Raw genomic sequence first — 16904 nt, 5'->3', positions numbered from 1 at the left:
TTAAGTGTGAAATCAAAATGTTTAAACTAGCGGACGGCAAACGAAAGGCCTGTTTTCAAGCCGAATAGAAATGTGACCAAAACCTATGAAAAGTTACCAGACGCGCAGCAAGCACTGCATGCACTACGTTCAAGCGCACATATACGTAAACGTTTTCGTTTGACGATCAAACACACTGAGATAGCTTCTAATCACAAGCATGACGTTGGCCGCGTCAGAGCACATTTGTAGCGTTGCACCAAACGATCTTCAGGGCACGCATTTCAATCGCTTATAAGTGTCTAACTCTAGGGGTTACATTCAGTTTCAGTTTATTATTCGTTCATAACAATCGGTTACAAAAAATGGTATACTGACAAGCGTCCCAAAGTCAGCGACTGCACCGGGCCCTTGAATTAGAAGTTATATGGGCACGGCGAATCTATTGGGATGAAGCCAACTGAACTGCGTGTCCTGTATTTGCAGATTTTGCTGTGCTATGCTACGGACTTCACGGACGCTCCACGAACGGGCCTGGCCATCAGAACTACTGACCATCGTCGCTTGCAGCATGCCACGCAGGTATCCACGGATGTTATCATGGATGGACTCGCGCATGCGTATGGAACGACGACGGCCCCCGCCCCCGCTGTGAAAACGGAGTGTGCTGGCTACTGAAGGGCAGTCGGCACCGAGGTTTTTCGTGGGCACGGCAAATCTATTAGGATGAAGCCAACAGAACTGCGTGTCCTGTATTTGCAGGTTAGTAAGTTTGGAAAGTGCTTCAAAAGTGACAATAGGTTTATTGTTGTTGTGCCGTGCCCCAAGGCTTGTGTTGATATTGCCATGGCGTGCTTGTCGATGTTGCTGATGCTTAGAGGTGATGTAGAGCAAAACCCCGGACCTAAGGTAGAGGATATGCTGCAGAAAATTTTGGACGGGCAAAAGGAAATGAGAGAAGACGTAAAAGGAATTAAGGCTGACCAATCTTCCTTTTCTACTCAACAAGACAAGCTGAACCAAAGAATGCTTGAATAGAGAGCACATTGAAAATAGTAACGAAGTGTGAGGAAAGATTTATTCATCTTGAAACAACCTTGAAGGATATGGCAATCGCCATGGAAGCGCAACAAGAGAAAATGGCTGACCTGGAAGACCGCAGCCGTAGATATAATGTTACAGTGTTTGGAATTCCGGAAAGTGAAAATGAGACTGCTGAACAGATTGAAAAGAAAGTGTTGACTGATCTTTTCCTAAAGCGACTTATTATTAACACAACCACAGTGGAAAGCATACATATGTTAGGTAGAAAGCAGGAAGGAAAAGTACGTCCAGTTATCATGAGGGTTTTCGACTACAAAGAAAAGGCTGCGGTGTTCAAGAACTGCAGAAAGTTAAAAGGGACCGGTATTTCGTTCTCGGATGATTATTCTCTAAACACGTTACGAAAGCGGAAACATCTATGGGAAAGCGCGAAAGCAGAAAGGGAACGGGGCCTAAAGGTTCGACTCGTGTATGACAAGATTGTTATCGACAACGAGTTGTATGCATGGAACGATGCGCAGTCTTGTAGAATGAAAACAAGCAAGAAAAACAACTGCAAGTGAGTCTGAATGATACTGTAGAAACCAAACTCGAGATTTCACGCTAATAAATATTAATGTTCGCAGCCTAGTGGACAAAACCACTGAATTTGAACACCTTCTTTTTCTGTATAACCCCGATATTGTCATTGTGACTGAAACCTGGCTGCGCTCGAACATAGGCGACATCGAAATAATACCCCCCTCTTATCAAATTATCCGCAATGATCGTAAACTCCATGTGGTGGCGTTGCGATTGTTCATAAAAAAGATATTGAGCTTGTGATGATACGCGGATGTCCCGATAACGAAAGTATTTGGTGTAGATCAATGCTGTGTGGCTCTCCTTGCGTAATTGGCGCTGTTTATAGACCTCCTAATGCCCCTCTTGCCTTTCTAAAATCAATTCACGACTTTTTGACTGACAATGTATCTGAAAACACGCGTCTCATTATAGCAGGTGATTTTAACCTGCCAGATATTCGTTGGGATGTGCGGCAGACTGGCTCGGCACACTTGAAACACTGTGGTGCTTTATTGGACGTGGTATTTAGCAGAAATCTTACGCAGGTTGTTAATGAAGCAACTAGAATTGGACCAGCCCCGAGTCAGTGCTTGACCTTGTATTTATTGATAGCAGGATTACTGCTTATGCCGTTTCTGTTCACGATGGACTTTCAGACCACAGACTTGTCCTACTGTGCATAAAAAAAGTGTTGCCAGTCAAGCTTTACAGAAAAGCAATACACGTAAAAAATTTTGCTGCAGCAGACGTCAGCATCCTAGATTACCTGGAGATGGCATTCGAGACGTTTGATGAAGCAGCTGAGGTCAATACGTTGTGGCATAAGTTAAAAGGTATTGTCAATTACTGTTTGCATAATTATGTTCCAATGAAGATAAAAAAAGTGAAAAAGCGTATCCATGGTTGAACCGAGAAATCATTCAGTTAAAGCGAAAATAATAACGTAGAGGGAAAGTTAAAAATAAAGATTATAATGAGATTCGAGATCTTTCGATAATAATAAAGTAAAAATGATCTACTGCGAAAGAACATTGCTATGCCCACACTTTATCACAGTTTATAAATGATTCGCCACAGCGTTTATGGCGTAACTTTGCTCCATCACGTGAGGATGTGAGCAGGGGCGTAGCCAGGGGGGGGGGGGGGGGCTTATGGGGCTTCAGCCCCCCCGAAATTTTTTGGTGCTCTCATGCGCCACCGATCGAAACACCTCCCGGCGCCGGAAATCATGCTCGATTTTGTCTAGAATGTCCTTAATTCACGCTCGAAAACTCATTTTAGTGCAAACATTGAGAAATCGGGCTAGATTTCGCGGAAACGCCCATGCATCGGGACTCGCATATCGTAACGCAAGGAGCCCCACCGAGCCCAAAATTTCAAGGGCGTTATGATGGCGAGCGGGCTCGTTTCGGCATCACGCGGAGGCCGCAGTATCTACGGAGCGCTTGGATTTCAATTCTGAAACTTTGTGGGTATAAAGTTGTCATAACATTTTGATGCGAAATGTGCATTGACATTTCCAAAGTCGTGCTTTAGATTTTTAATTCCGGAACTTTGTGGGTTTAATGCTGTTGTAAACATTTGACGACAAAGGTGCATCGACTTTTCCAACGTCGTACATCGGGCCATACAACGAGACAAGCCAAATCAACATACTATCAGACAAGTTGACAAAGCACGCAGCGAGGTCTGACGAGACAAAGCGTTGTGGCGGTTCATTTGTGCCATCAGGTCACAGAAAAGAGTATGAACATGTCTTTTTTTACCTGCGCCAAAGCATCCATGTCAAGACACTAAAGCCACTATGGTAACTAATTTCTTATTTATTTTTCTACCTAGACTTTTATTCGCGAGAATGCGTTGAGCCTCTTTATCTTTTTTTTTTTTTTGTTCTCGCAGCCCATGGGCTGCCGATCCAACCAGAGCGCATGCGTTTTTCTCGTGCTGCATCGACAACCGCACGGCGCACTTGGATGCGCGTTCGTTTTTCTCTGGCCGACTGCATTTTCACCTGGCAGAGTTTTGGACGCTTTCTGGCTAGCAGACGAGAAAAAGAAACAATGCATAGTCGCTCGCCGCCAGCACTGCGGGGACTCGACGGATTGCAACGCATTCGCTTGAGCGCAACCTCTCCGGAAAATTTTGTCTCGCCGGTGCAAGATACCGAGCAGTATGCGTATGGTTTTCTGTGGACCAAGCGTCACACGTTTTCTTCGATATTTCTTCGGTAGCCACACTAGGTGCCCAAAGTAGGCATTCGATTGTAGCCAACATGCTTTCCTTTGCGTTATTCTATTTCGCCGCCTCCCGCCCCACAAAAGAAAAAAAAAAGAAGACATTGTTGTGGCGCAGCGAATTGTCGCATGGTGAAAGTTCGATTTCGTTACTTCTTTTGCGGAAAGTAATGGGCCACGGGACGCTTCAGTTGCCGGATACTATTATATTATTGCGATAGCAGCTATATGAAGACTCCAGGCGCATTCCTGCCGCTGCCCTCATGTTCCGTATAAATAAAGGCCAAGGGCGATAACATCGTGACCGCATGCTCTATGTGCGAGTGAAAGCATTGGGGGAGGGGGAGGGGTTGAGCCGACGATGGTGGCTCAGTCTTGTGTGCGCAAGGGAGAAAAGCGGGGAGGAAGCGCGCCGCCTTCCGTCGCACGCGATACATTTTGGGAGTGGAGGGAGGGGGGGGGGTGCTGTGATCTGTGGTTGCGCAACCTGTTTATTTGCCTTGTTTGATGCATTATATATAGTGGCTTTTTTAGGTACGTAGATTTATTGGAAACTTATACGTATATTTAAACATCTGTTGCGAGGTTTTGTGTATATGCGCAGTGAACTTTGTTTCCAGTGACAATTTTTTGCCCTGTATCAAGCTGTATCTTCATATTTGTATATTCCATTGTATCTTCGCATTTCTAATGTACGAAGGCGAGTCAAATGAAAGTGAGACAACCCGCGCCGCGCAATAATGGTTCGGTTCATTATTTTCGAGGCATGCGCGTAGCACATACGCATCTCATTTACAAGTGACATGCAGAGGTGTGGTTAAATGTTCTTTAATGCTCTCATACACTGGGTTGAACATGATTGCGTGACATAATGGACCCTCCAAAAGTTGAACAGCTCTGTGTCGTGAGGTTTTTGACAAATGAAGATGTTTCCCAAAAAGGAATTATTCGCCGTATGGCTGCCGTATGCGTGGGAGATTGCGTTTCATTGGCCACTGTGAAGCGTTGTAGCAAACTGTTCAAAGAAGGACATGAAAGTCACAAAGACGATCATGCCTGGGCCAAAGCCACCGTGCAATCACCCTCAACACAATTGAAAAGGCTGTGGTCGCTCAGTGGCTATGGTGTTGTGCTGCTGAGCACGGGGTCGCGGGATCGAATCCCGCTCACAGCGGCTGCATTTTGATGGAGGCGAAAACACCCGTGTACTTAGATTTAAGTGCACGTCAAAGAACCCCAGATGAGGGTGACGACTTTTTGTCTGCAGTTGCGACCGGGAATGACTCATGGTGCCCCTACTACTAGCCTGAAACACTACGGCAAAGCTTACAGTGGAAACATTTGAATTCCCCACTCCCAAGGGAAACAAAGGCCGTCATTTCTGCCGAAAAAGTGTTGACTTCTTTTTAGATCGTTAGGGGCCATCATTGATCGTATTTTCTAAACCCGGAGAGACTCTAAATCGTTTCAGATATTGTGAAAGGTCTGATCGGCGGCGTGTCGCAATCAAGAACAAACGACGTGGAAAATTGAGCATTGGGAACATCTTCCTTCACGACGTTGCCCGTTCCCACATCGCTGATGTGGTTAATACAAAACTGGCAAAGTTAAAGTGGGAAATGCTGCAACATCCATAATGCAGCCCAGACCTCTTGCCTTGCGTCTTCCACATTTGGTAAAATTTGAGAAAACTGCTCAAGGGAACCAGATTCGTGTCGGAAGATGACGTGTAGTCATTTACAGATTTTTGAGGCAGCAACCCAAGGAGTCTTATGAGACGGGAATTACGCGACTCGTTAGCAGGACAAGTGTCTAAATACTCAAGGTGACTACTTTTAAATAAAGTACCCCGTTTGTCATATATTCGCATTGGCTCACTTTCATTTGACTCGCCTTCGTATATTTTGCAGAACTCCTGCTTTTTATATGTGCTCTCTGTTGCGGCTATAATTTCGGAGCAATTACTCGCAATACACAACCGGTGACAGCTGCTTCTGCGCAATACATTCTAACAAAGGAAAGCGTCATTCAGATTTTCCCCTGGTCGTTGCATATGCACGAAAATGTAAACATGGTTGTTGAATGACAGATATATACATATATATATATATATATATATATATATATATATATATATATATATATATATATATATATATATATATATATATATATATATATATATATATATATATATATATTGCTCCCTCGACTAGTTCTATTAGGAGGAGGCCGAGCTGCAAAGTGAGCCCCCCACGAACGAAATTTCTGGCTACGCCACTGGATGTGAGATATGTTACCAGCAATCAATGTAAAATTACAGAATTTCCGCAAATTGTTGATATACACCACGAATTTTTCCATTCCGTGTTTAACCCTCCCCTACCATTGCCCGCAGAAGTAAGAGAGAAAATGACTAATGCTCGTTCAGACATGCCAGACATTACCTTAACTGTAGAAAGTATACTTTCACTTCTTTTAGGTCTAGACAAAAAAAGTTTCCTGGCCCAGATGGCATCCCTAATGAATTCTTGAGGCGATATGCTGGATGGATCGTGAAGTATTTGCTGATAATTTTTCGTGCGTCTCTTGAACAGCACAATTTACCAAATGATTGGTTAATGGCACAAGTCGTGCCAGTTCATAAAGCTGGGGACAAACATAGAGTTCAAAATTACAGACCAATTTAAATTACATGTGCTTGCTGCAAGATGTTCGAACATATCCTATCAAGAAGCTTGTTTAACTATATCGAAAGCTCGATCATATTCATTTTTAACAGCACGGATTTAGGAGCCGATTGTCCACTATCACCCAGCTTGCAGAAACAGTACGCGATTTTGCTCAGGTAATTAATGAAACAGGTCAGGTGGACGGAATCTGCCTAGATTTATCAAAAGCCTTCGAACAGGTTTCACACTCGGATTTGATTGGTAAACTACTTGATATTGGAGTTAATTTAAATATACTTAAGTGGATTCTTTCATACCTTACTAACAGATCGCAGTACGTGGAACTGAAAGGAAACAAATCGAAAATTCTAAAAGTAACATCAGGTGTCCCTCAAGGATCGGTGTTAGGACCTGTAATGTTTCTATGTTGTATTAATGACATGACAAATGGCCTTAATGATAAGATAATGGTTCATTTATTTGCAGATTATTGCTTAATATACTCTAAAATCTCGTGTCATGAGCACAAATTAAAATTAGATTCAGCACTAGAATCAATCGCCAATTGGTGCAAGCGACGGAAAATGAAAATAAATTACGAAAAAATTCTTTGTGTGCGAATAACTAGAAAAGTACGAAATGTGTTATATTACAATTACAAGTCAGATGGCAAACTAATAAAACAAGTGAGCCACTTCAAGTATTTAGGCATTATAATATCAGATGACTTATCTTGGAAAAAACACATCACTAATTTATGTAATGCCGCAGAGGTTAAACTTTGGTCACTAAGACGGAGGCCTAAACTTGCTCCCCGAGATGTTAAACGAACTGCGTATCTGGCATTGGTACGTCCCGCGATATAATAATATGCTAGCATAATATGAGATCCATATAAGAAGAATGAAGTAAATAAAATTGAAAAAATACAGAGGCGTGCAACAAGGTTTATTATGTCAAAATATAGGTACATGGATTCTGTGAGTGAGATGCTCATTCAACTAGACTTGCCCGAGCTTTCATTGCGGCTAAAAGTGGCTAGACTAACATTTATTTATTTAATGAAACATAACCACTTCAATTTCGAAACTGAAAGGTACTTACAAAAGAGAACGTCACGGATATCACGGTCCGTTAGGTCTAGCCACGAGGGCCAATATATGCCCATACCAGCAAAGGTTGATTCATTTAAGTACTCCCTCTTTCCTAAAACGATTGAAGATTGGAATGCGCTACCGCATAGCATAACAGAAATTGATTCGCTAGAACAGATTGAAAAATCTGCACTGGCCTAATATTCTTTTATGTAACCATCCTCTCACATTATTAGCTTCTTTTGTTCAATGATAAGCAGAATGTGCAACATGACATGATTGAAATGATCCTACGAGATATTGGAGTTTGTGTTTGTGATGTTGAAAATATTATTTCGTATGATACAGTTGTTGCTTGTAATGTTCGGTGCCTGTTATACAGTGCTTATGTTCTTGTGTAAAATTGGCACACCTAAGCAGTTGTATTTTCTGGATTGATTTCTGTAGCACTCGTGTTTGTAGCGATCTTTGAAGCTTATTTTATGATTACTCCACCCTGTATCGGCCTTTGGGCTAACAAAATAAATAAATAAATAAATAAATAAATAAATAAATAAATAAATAAATAAAATTATCTGAAAAAATAAAGCGGAATACAGAGGAAGAAACAAAATATGGAATAAGCAAAATATAAGCAAGAAACTGAGTGATGACACACATAAAAAAACAAAAGGGGGAGAAAAGATGCACAATCATTGCTAATTACACAACTACTAATTAGCAAAATAACATTACAGGAAGTTAATCAGACAGCAAATAATTATAATTATTGAGTTTGTATTTAAGAGTGCAAGGTAGATAACAACTTAATGAAATACGTCAGACTTCCAAAGTTTAAGGGCGAAAAGAGGAAGCCATCTTTCTGTAATTAGTATGACATAAAGGCCACAGGAAATTTCCTTGTACTGCAAACCTTCTGTTGTTAGGATTAAAAAGGAGATCAGAACTAACGAAGTTGTAAGAAACTGGTTGAGTTAGTAATTTGAAAAATAATATCGCTAAATGATATTTAAACAAATAAGTAACTTGAAGAATGCGGTTTGTACTTAGTTGTGAAGAGGCATTAGAAAAAAAATGCCTGAGGGTTATAATGTGGGTAGCCTGATTTTGAATGTGCAGAATAGAGGAGAGATGAGAAACAAGTATTACTTTACTTTGAACTGACTCCATTAATTTATAACCCATACCACCCAGTGGCTTCATGCGAGCCAATGAAGAAAGAAAAAAACAATAGCAAAAAAGGCGCTATAAAACGTGGCCTCATAGGTCGTGTATGCTAGTTCAAGTTAGGCATAACGTTCAGTTTAAGCGAACCACCGCCGTTAATCGTATACAGCAGCAGCTGCCGGAAGACATAAATGAATTTCGTTTCATAATTCACGTCTGGTATTACAAAAGTGTAAGAGTGCCTTCTCTTACAAGCCTTAATAGTGTACACCGACAACAGTGCTACTTACGTGCTTAAAAAGGAGAAAGAAACAAATGACCAAGCAAGAAAATTAGAACAAACCAAAACAAAAGCAGCGTATTATTCTGGTTAAGGTAAACGTGATTGGCATATTTGCTTGCTCTCCTGGCATGGTAGCGTAATTACACGCCTTCTTGCCGCTTTAGCAAGCCATTCTAAAACACCCGTACCTTCCTTTCTCTTTTCTTTTTCACCCTCTCCATTTTATGTCATGAAACTGCTTCCTTTCATCCATCCTCTGACTTACCATAAGAGCAAGGTTGTGGTACTTGAAAGACGCCTAGGCCAATTTTATCTTTTGACCGAAATTCCCTTTGTACTAACAGAAATAGCTAACCTCCGCAGCTCAGAGTTTGCGCCAGTTTCCAATAAAGTGTTGCCTATAAATGAAGGCAAGCGTTTTAATCTTCAAAGACCAGAGCAAGTTGAAAGCCTTTTGGAAAGACGCGAGTCTACATGCGTGTAATATGTATGCATGTTACGCAACGACAGAGGGGCAATATGACATATTGCATGGTATGATATTGAATTACTTATGTAGACAAAAATGTGCATGTCAGCAATTTTTGTTTCGTCACCGGCTTTGTCATAGAAAATATGTATCATTGAAAGATTAAAGGATGGTGGTATGAGGTGATACCAGAGTGTCCTGGCAATAAAACATATTTTTTTTTGAAGAGCTAGTGCATGAAGCGTCAATATAGGGGAGAAAAAAACTGTAATAAACCGGACAGTTCTGCACTTTTTGTCATTGAACAAATTACTGAACTATAGGAGAACGATACAAAATATCATGAATAGGACAAAACGTGCTAAGCGTCATGTACGATATTACTTTCATAAAAGGAGGCTATTGAGGCTTTTAGGTCGTAACCCTGTAATGAAGCGTTACTCCATAGACTAAGTTATTTGCCTACACCGCAACAGGATCATCATATGATTCATAATTTACCTCAACACAGATCTCAGTTGCTTCAACCTAGCACATCTCATGAGAACAGGTTTTCTTTTACCCCATGAATGCGCGCACATCCAACGATGCATAGTTAGACGACGTATACGATGCAGAAACGTGCTTGTGTAAGTCTCTTCCAACCTGAGAGGATGGATAAATTCTGTCACGGCCAGTACCAGCAAAGATAGTAAACTGCATAGGGCGGGGACAACTTATTGTTTTTCACACATGTTACTCTCCATAAAATTCGCATCAAGCCGAGAAACTTTACTGATAAGCTTTCATAGTTTTACTTTAATTTTACAGTTAGTACTATTCGAGCGCTATTGTGCGCATCACTGCCTAGGTTGTCGACTTCCGTGTTTCGTGCAAAACCGACATGTCCAGTTATCTATTGCCGTTTTGTTTGATGCCAGAACGACACAGCTGTAGATTTTTTCTATGAAATCTGATTTATCTTCATTAGGTTAAGATCGCGCGTGCAAAAGCGATGTATACTATAAAGTGCCGAGTTCGGAAGTGTTCGAAAACGTCACACAGCAGGCTTCACCTGTGCTTGGATGAAGTGAGCGGCGAAATGCATCGCACGGTGTTCTGCTGGCATTAAAGAAGTCCCATTTCAAATGCACCAACCTTGAGATATTTCAAGTCATATGTTTACGAATGTTGGTGCTCATCCTGATGAAGTTGTGGATTTGTCAGCATAAATATATATAAAGAGAGAGGGAGAAGGAAAGGTATATACAGAGAGGTAGAAGAAAAGAGTAGCAATTAAAGGGAGGTCTGCCAAGTTGCAGCTGGTTAGTACGCTTCCATTGTGATAACAGCGTTGGTGACGTAGAGCTTACATTTTGCAAGAATGATGCAAACGTGGCCGGGGTAGTGCGAGAATTTTATTCCAATGCAATTATTTTTCGCGTTTTGTGGTTATTCTATGTGGCGCTGCACGTGCGTTCACACCGCACTCGGCCGATTGTACATGGAGGGTGATCAGAAAGCAATGGAATCGCGTAATGAATTAAGCCGTAATGAAAAACAAAAAAATCTTAGGTTGACGATGTCAATCGATGATCCCCTGCGCATGCTCTCGAATAGTGACACGTGTCTGACAGGAATAAGAGAGTGGAATGAGCTTGACCACGTATAAGGGGAAGCTCTAGCTCCCGGCCGACTCCTATTTGCCTATTCGAATACACGCAAAATACAGAAGTACTTTCTTGAGGCAACCACTGGGCCGATGTGAATTAGCGTTGTTGCATTTGGAAGGGGAAATAAAATGACAGCGACCACGGGTAGCTGTATTTTGATTACGGACCAAAAATAGATGACGCGGTTTGGTAAACGGAATCTGTTAGAGCATGTAAAGGGGACAAATATGTATATGATAATGAATTATATGTTGGATATATATTTAACTATATGTAATAATATACGAATGTACAGATTATCTTAAATTGTTAGTGTTTACGAGGGTTTTGCAAAAGCCCCACTCACAAATTAGCATTTCGGCAAACCAAAGGCGGACAGGGTCAAGTCGCATGTGTAAGACAAACATTTAACATTCAACAAAAACAACTCAGAGCAAACAATGTACAGCGCGAGTTGTTTGTACACTGTTCAATATTTACATGCAGTCCGCCGGCGTTGCCGCGTCGTCTCATAGCCTCTGCTTCTGACGAAAAGTCGTTCGGCACGCCGATGCGTTGTGGATTCGATATGGCTGTCTTCAGCGTCCGGTCCACAGTGGACGGGACCAGAAAGTCAAGACGGTGGGGCCCGGCCGACTCTGCAAGCCTGCAGATCGTAGTCGCAGGGACTCTCGAAAATGGCGCCGTCAGCCTGTATCTGAGAGCTCCGGTGGGGCGCCCGCTCAGTTCACGGTTACCCGCCGTGGTTGCTCAGTGGCTATGGTGTTGGGCTGCTGAGCACGAGGTCGCGGGATCAAATCCCGGGTACGGCGGCCATATTTCGAGGGGTGCGAAATGCGAGAACAGCCGTGTACTTAGATTTAGGTGCACGTTAAAGAACCCCAGGTGGTCGAAATTTCTGGAGTCCTCCGCTACGGCGTGCCTCATAATCAGAAAGTGGTTTTGGCACATAAAAGCACATAAGTTTATAGCTCACGGGTTGCGGCCGCGGCAGCTGAATGAAGCACAGTCTCTCTTCGATTGCCGCCGTCTCCACGAGTTATCCGTCACGTCCGGCCCGCAGCAGCTCCTTATCCTGTCCCAGGGCGTCGCTGGGCTGTTCCCTTCTCGTAAGCGTCCTTTCGCAGCGTATATGTAGGTGTAGATCCTTGCTTGCTTGCTTGCTTGCTCCTCACTTGTGGCACTTTCCCATTACGGGAGATTGGCCAAGAAGCCGGCGGTTAAAAGTTAAAGGAAAGGGGAGAGAGAGAAACCTTAACGGAAAAGTAAATCAGGGTGAAGTATAAAGTTTATCATAATTAGGAAATAGGTTTAGCTGGAAGATACAGAAATGAATATATTTTTATATAAACATCAAACTTTGTTTTTTTGGTATCAGAAATCTCCATAATAATACTACGATGTCGCATCCCACCAATAACTTTTTAGGACCAGACCTCTCAAATCCTGGCAGTCCAGAGGGCTCGCGAGAGGGCTGTCAGGTTTCACCTGATGGTCCCCGAGTGGGCCTAGCCAGGTGACGTTGAGTTTGCTCGCGTCTATTGTAGACCAAATAAGGTTTCACTCACTCACTCACATATACAGGTCTGGTCAGGCACCGTGCCCTCTGTGTCCTACCTGCCAGGTATCCCAAACAATTGATCGTTTTCTACTAGCATACCGACGATTTAGAAACCAGAGTAAGAAATTCGAATTTTCATTCCGAAAATTGGGCATTGCTTTAACTACCCACAATATTCTTTCCTTGAGGGCTTCTCCACTGGGCTTTAGCCACAGGAAATTCAGCGTGTCCATTTGTGACTACAAATGTCACACAAGAAGGCTACCATGTTAATCCTCAAAATCAATAATTCGATAGCTCATTAGATCGCTGATTGTATGTCCGAAATTATTCTAATGTAGATCCTTGGCATATCTGGTCACGTACCTCCATGTGTACTTACCAGCTTCTTGCTCGCTTATAATCAGTTGTTTTTGTTCGGCCACTTCCTTATTTTAGCACACCTTTCTCTTCATCTCTTCCTCTGCAAGGCTCACGCTTTCTTGCGCCTTTTTCGTTATGCAAAGCTTTCTTTGCCTCTTCTCCCGATTTTTCTGACGCTGCTGCGGCTGTGATGGCCTTGCCGCGCGCGCTGCTGAGGCTTTTCCGACACCACCAGATGGCGCTCGCCTCCGCGCATCCCTGCCGGCGCCGCCGCGGCAGCGTTTCGCAGTTTGTGCGTATGGAGAGAGAGAGAGAGAGAGAGAAACAACTTTACTGGTGCATTATGAACTGAAACGCGTTAAGCGTCTGATGGGGTGGCTCCCTCTTCGCGGGCTCCATATGCTTCCAGGGCCGCCTGGCCCCTGTGGATCAGTCGGAGCTGGTCTTCCAGGGCGGAGCTGGACAGCATGATCTCCCATCGCTCGGAAAGAGTGGGGATAGCAGGGGGGTTAGTTATGGGTATAGGTGGGGGGTGGTCTATGGAAAAATTGCACTCTCCTATGACGTGCCGAAGGGTGCCTAATGCATTGCAGTGAGGACATGTGTTCTTATATCTCTCTGGGTACATTTTGTTCTGGAGGCAGGGGTGGGGAAAGGATCCTGCCTGGATTTGCCTGTATATTGTTTGTTCGGCTGTGGTCAAGGAGTGGTGGGGGTGCGGGAATGTCTTCCTGCCGTCCCTGTAATATCTGACTATATCTCTGTAATTTGTGATGGGTTGCCATCCCCTTGCCTCCTCCTCGTTGGCCCGGGAGTTTAGCGCTCGGGCCTGTTGATGAGCATATTCATTGCCCTCAACTAAGGAGTGAGCTGGGACCCAAACTAATTCGATTGCTTGTTTAGGAGGCGTAGCTTTACCAAGAATTTTTAGTGCCCCAAGGGACACCCAGCCAGATCTGTAGTTCTTGTATGCAGCTTGTGAGTCCGTGACGATCTTGGTGACGTTTGGTTGCAGGAGTGCGAGAGCTATCGCTGCTTCTTCTGCTTCCTCCGAAGACGGAGTGTAGATTGATGCGCAGGTGACCAGCTTTTCTAGCCCGGTGACCACGACTGTTGCCCTCGTGGAGCGTTTCGATAGAGAGGCGTCTGTATATAAAACAGTGTCGTCTTCCTCCAGGGTCCTGGAGATGGCTCTTGCGCGGGCGTCGCGTCGTCCGGCATGCCTTGTGGGGTTCATGTTGCGTGGTAGTGGTTTGCATTCCAACTTCTCACTCAACTTTTCGGGTAATTGGTCGTGGCGGGTGTAGTGCGATTCTTGCCATCCTAGCTTGCGGAGGACGCTTCTGCCCGCCTTGGTCTGGCTAAGGCGTACCCTTTGATTGGATAGGTGGGCTTCTACGAGCTCGGCTACTGTGTTGTGGACTCCCATTTGAAGTAATTTTGTCGTGGATGAATTTATGGGAATACCCAGGGCCTGCTTCGTGGCTTTCCTGATTATTGCGTCAAGTAGTGAGACGTCCTTCTTGAGGAGCTGCAGGTACGGCGCCGCGTAGACGATTCGTGATATAACAAAGGCCTCAACGAGGCGCAAGGTGTCCGATTCCTTCAGACCCCTCCACCTGTTGGCCACTCGTCTGATCATGTTCAAGATTTGGTCTGACGTGAGCTTCATTTTTCTAATCATGGCTGTTGCCTTGCCGTCTGCCTGGATCAGGAGGCCCAGGATCCTGAGTTGTGGTACCGGGAAGATCCGGTTCCCTTCCAAAGTGATTTCTATATTTTCTGCTTGTGTACGTGATGCACGTGGTCTGACAATGGTCAGCTCCGATTTTTGAGGCGAACAGCAAAGGCCACATGTCTTCACATAGCTGTTGATCGTGTCAGCCGCTTTTTGGAGCGTGTTTTCTATCCAGCCATCCGACCCTGCCCTCGCAGTCCAGAGGGTGATGTCGTCGGCATATAATGCATGGCCCAGACCATCTATTGATTCGAGAAGCTTGGGCAACGGCAGGAGAGCCATGTTAAATAAGAGGGGGGAAAGGACCGAACCTTGAGGCGTTCCTCGATCCCCCAGGTAGATCGGTTGGGATGTCTCCTCTCCTATTCTGATCCTTGCCGTTCGGTTACGAAGAAAGTCTCGGATGTAGTTGTAAGTTTTCACTCCACAACCCGTGTTGCGCAGGTTGCGGAGGACACTTTCATGTGTGACGTTATCAAAGGCCCCTGTGAGGTCTAGCGCTAGTATCGCTCGCGGCGCCTGCTTCGTTGCTCGCTTAATTACCAGTTCGTTGAGTTGTACGAGAACATCCTGGGTGCCCAGGTGTTGCCTAAAGCCATACATTGTCTCTGGCATCTGATCGGTGGCATCAAGATGTCGCTGCAACCTCTTGAGTACCATACGTTCCATGACCTTCCCCACGCAGGACGTGAGGGATATCGGTCGCATGTTGTCGATGTGAGGTGTCTTCCCAGGCTTGGGTATGAAGCGGACTTCTGCCTCTTTCCATTCGTGTGGAAGATTGCCAGACTCCCAGACCCGGTTCATATACTCGAGCAGCTGTCTGCGGGCTTTGTGCTCGAGGTTGTTAAGTAACTTGTAGGTAATGGAATCGGGTCCCGGCGCGCTGCCCCTGTTGCTCTCGGAGATTGCCGAGATCAACTTGGTGTCAGTGAATGGCTTATCTAACGCTTCATTGGTAGGTCCTGCGTAGTCGGGAGGTGCGATATCACCTTTCTCCGTTTTCAGGTACTTGGCCTTCAGGTCGTTGATGAGTTTGTCGGCACCCCCAGTATAGTTGTTGAGGGTGCGTGTGAGGCTTCGATTAGTGGCGCTCTTGCTGCCGAGAGGATCGATCAGGTGACGAAGGAGGCACCACGTCTTCCTGGTAGAAAGGGTGCCCTGTAGTCCATCACACACGCTCAGCCAGTTCTCTCTGCACAGCTTGGACGCGTATTCAGCTGCTTGCTTGTTGAGATCATGGATGCGTTTGCGAAGTTTCTTGTTGTGTCGTTGTTTCTTCCAGCGTCTGGTGAGGCTGTGTCGTGCTTCCCAAAGGTGGGCAAGCTTTGCGTCCACACAGGGTGTCTGCAGTGTGGTCGCAATTTTCTGGGTGTATTTGTCTACCAGCTCGAGTTGTTCCTTAGCCCATTCCCCATACGATTTGGTGCTGTTCGTGTCCTCGTCTTCATCGGCTGCTTGCCTTTTTCGAAGTTTGTCCCAGTCAGTTATCTTTGTTGTTCCCATTCGGGCCTTGAAGGCGGGCCCCCTGATCGTAATACTGAGGATATCGTGGTCCGACCCCAGGTTCGCGCCTGTGTTCTGCCACGACACGTCCAAGGTTCCACTCAGCAGGGTAAGGTCTGGAGTGGTGTCCCGGGTTGTACTTGTGCCCATGCGGGTGGGAGTGTCTGGTTCGTTAAGTAGGGCTAATGTGTGCTGATCTATGAGGTTCGACAGCACCCTGCCTCTCTTGGAGCAAAATTTGTAACCCCATATTGTATGAGGCGCATTGAAATCTCCTAATATCAATAGGGGTCGGCTGCCCGCCTCTCTCTTGCTGTCTAGTAATGTGCCTTCTATGTCGAGGTTCTTCTTGGAGGGCCGACAGTATGCGTTGAGTTTAAAGATGTTGTTTTTGCTTCCTATGCCTCTGCTGTGAATTTCCAAGAGAACGTGTTCACACCCTCTCTGAATGGTAATGTGCTGCGTTGCAGCTATGTTGTTTCGGACTAGGATGGCTGTGCTTTTCTCACTGGGATCGGTGTATGTGACGTACCCCGCGAGTTTTGGTCGCGAGTTCGTTTCTTGAATTGCAAGGATAT

The 16904-nt window shown here is 44.6% G+C and overlaps 1 protein-coding gene across 1 annotated transcript in view; it reads left to right on the top strand.

The window, feature by feature from the left end:
- Positions 1–367: 367 nt before the first annotated feature.
- LOC135909271 (acetylcholinesterase-1-like) overlaps positions 368–16904 on the top strand; it is a 651651-nt gene continuing 635114 nt past the window's right edge. Inside the window, exon 1 of the mRNA XM_065441182.1 lies at positions 368–741. The gene's annotated coding sequence lies outside the window, so the exon portion shown is untranslated. The remainder of the gene's footprint in view (positions 742–16904) is intronic.

The sequence above is a fragment of the Dermacentor albipictus genome, chromosome 1 (assembly GCF_038994185.2).
Source record: "Dermacentor albipictus isolate Rhodes 1998 colony chromosome 1, USDA_Dalb.pri_finalv2, whole genome shotgun sequence".
In the NCBI taxonomy this organism is placed as follows: Eukaryota; Metazoa; Arthropoda; class Arachnida; order Ixodida; family Ixodidae; genus Dermacentor; species Dermacentor albipictus.
The sequence above is the reverse complement of the archived record's forward strand: the minus strand, read 5'-3'. Positions and strand labels throughout refer to the sequence as shown.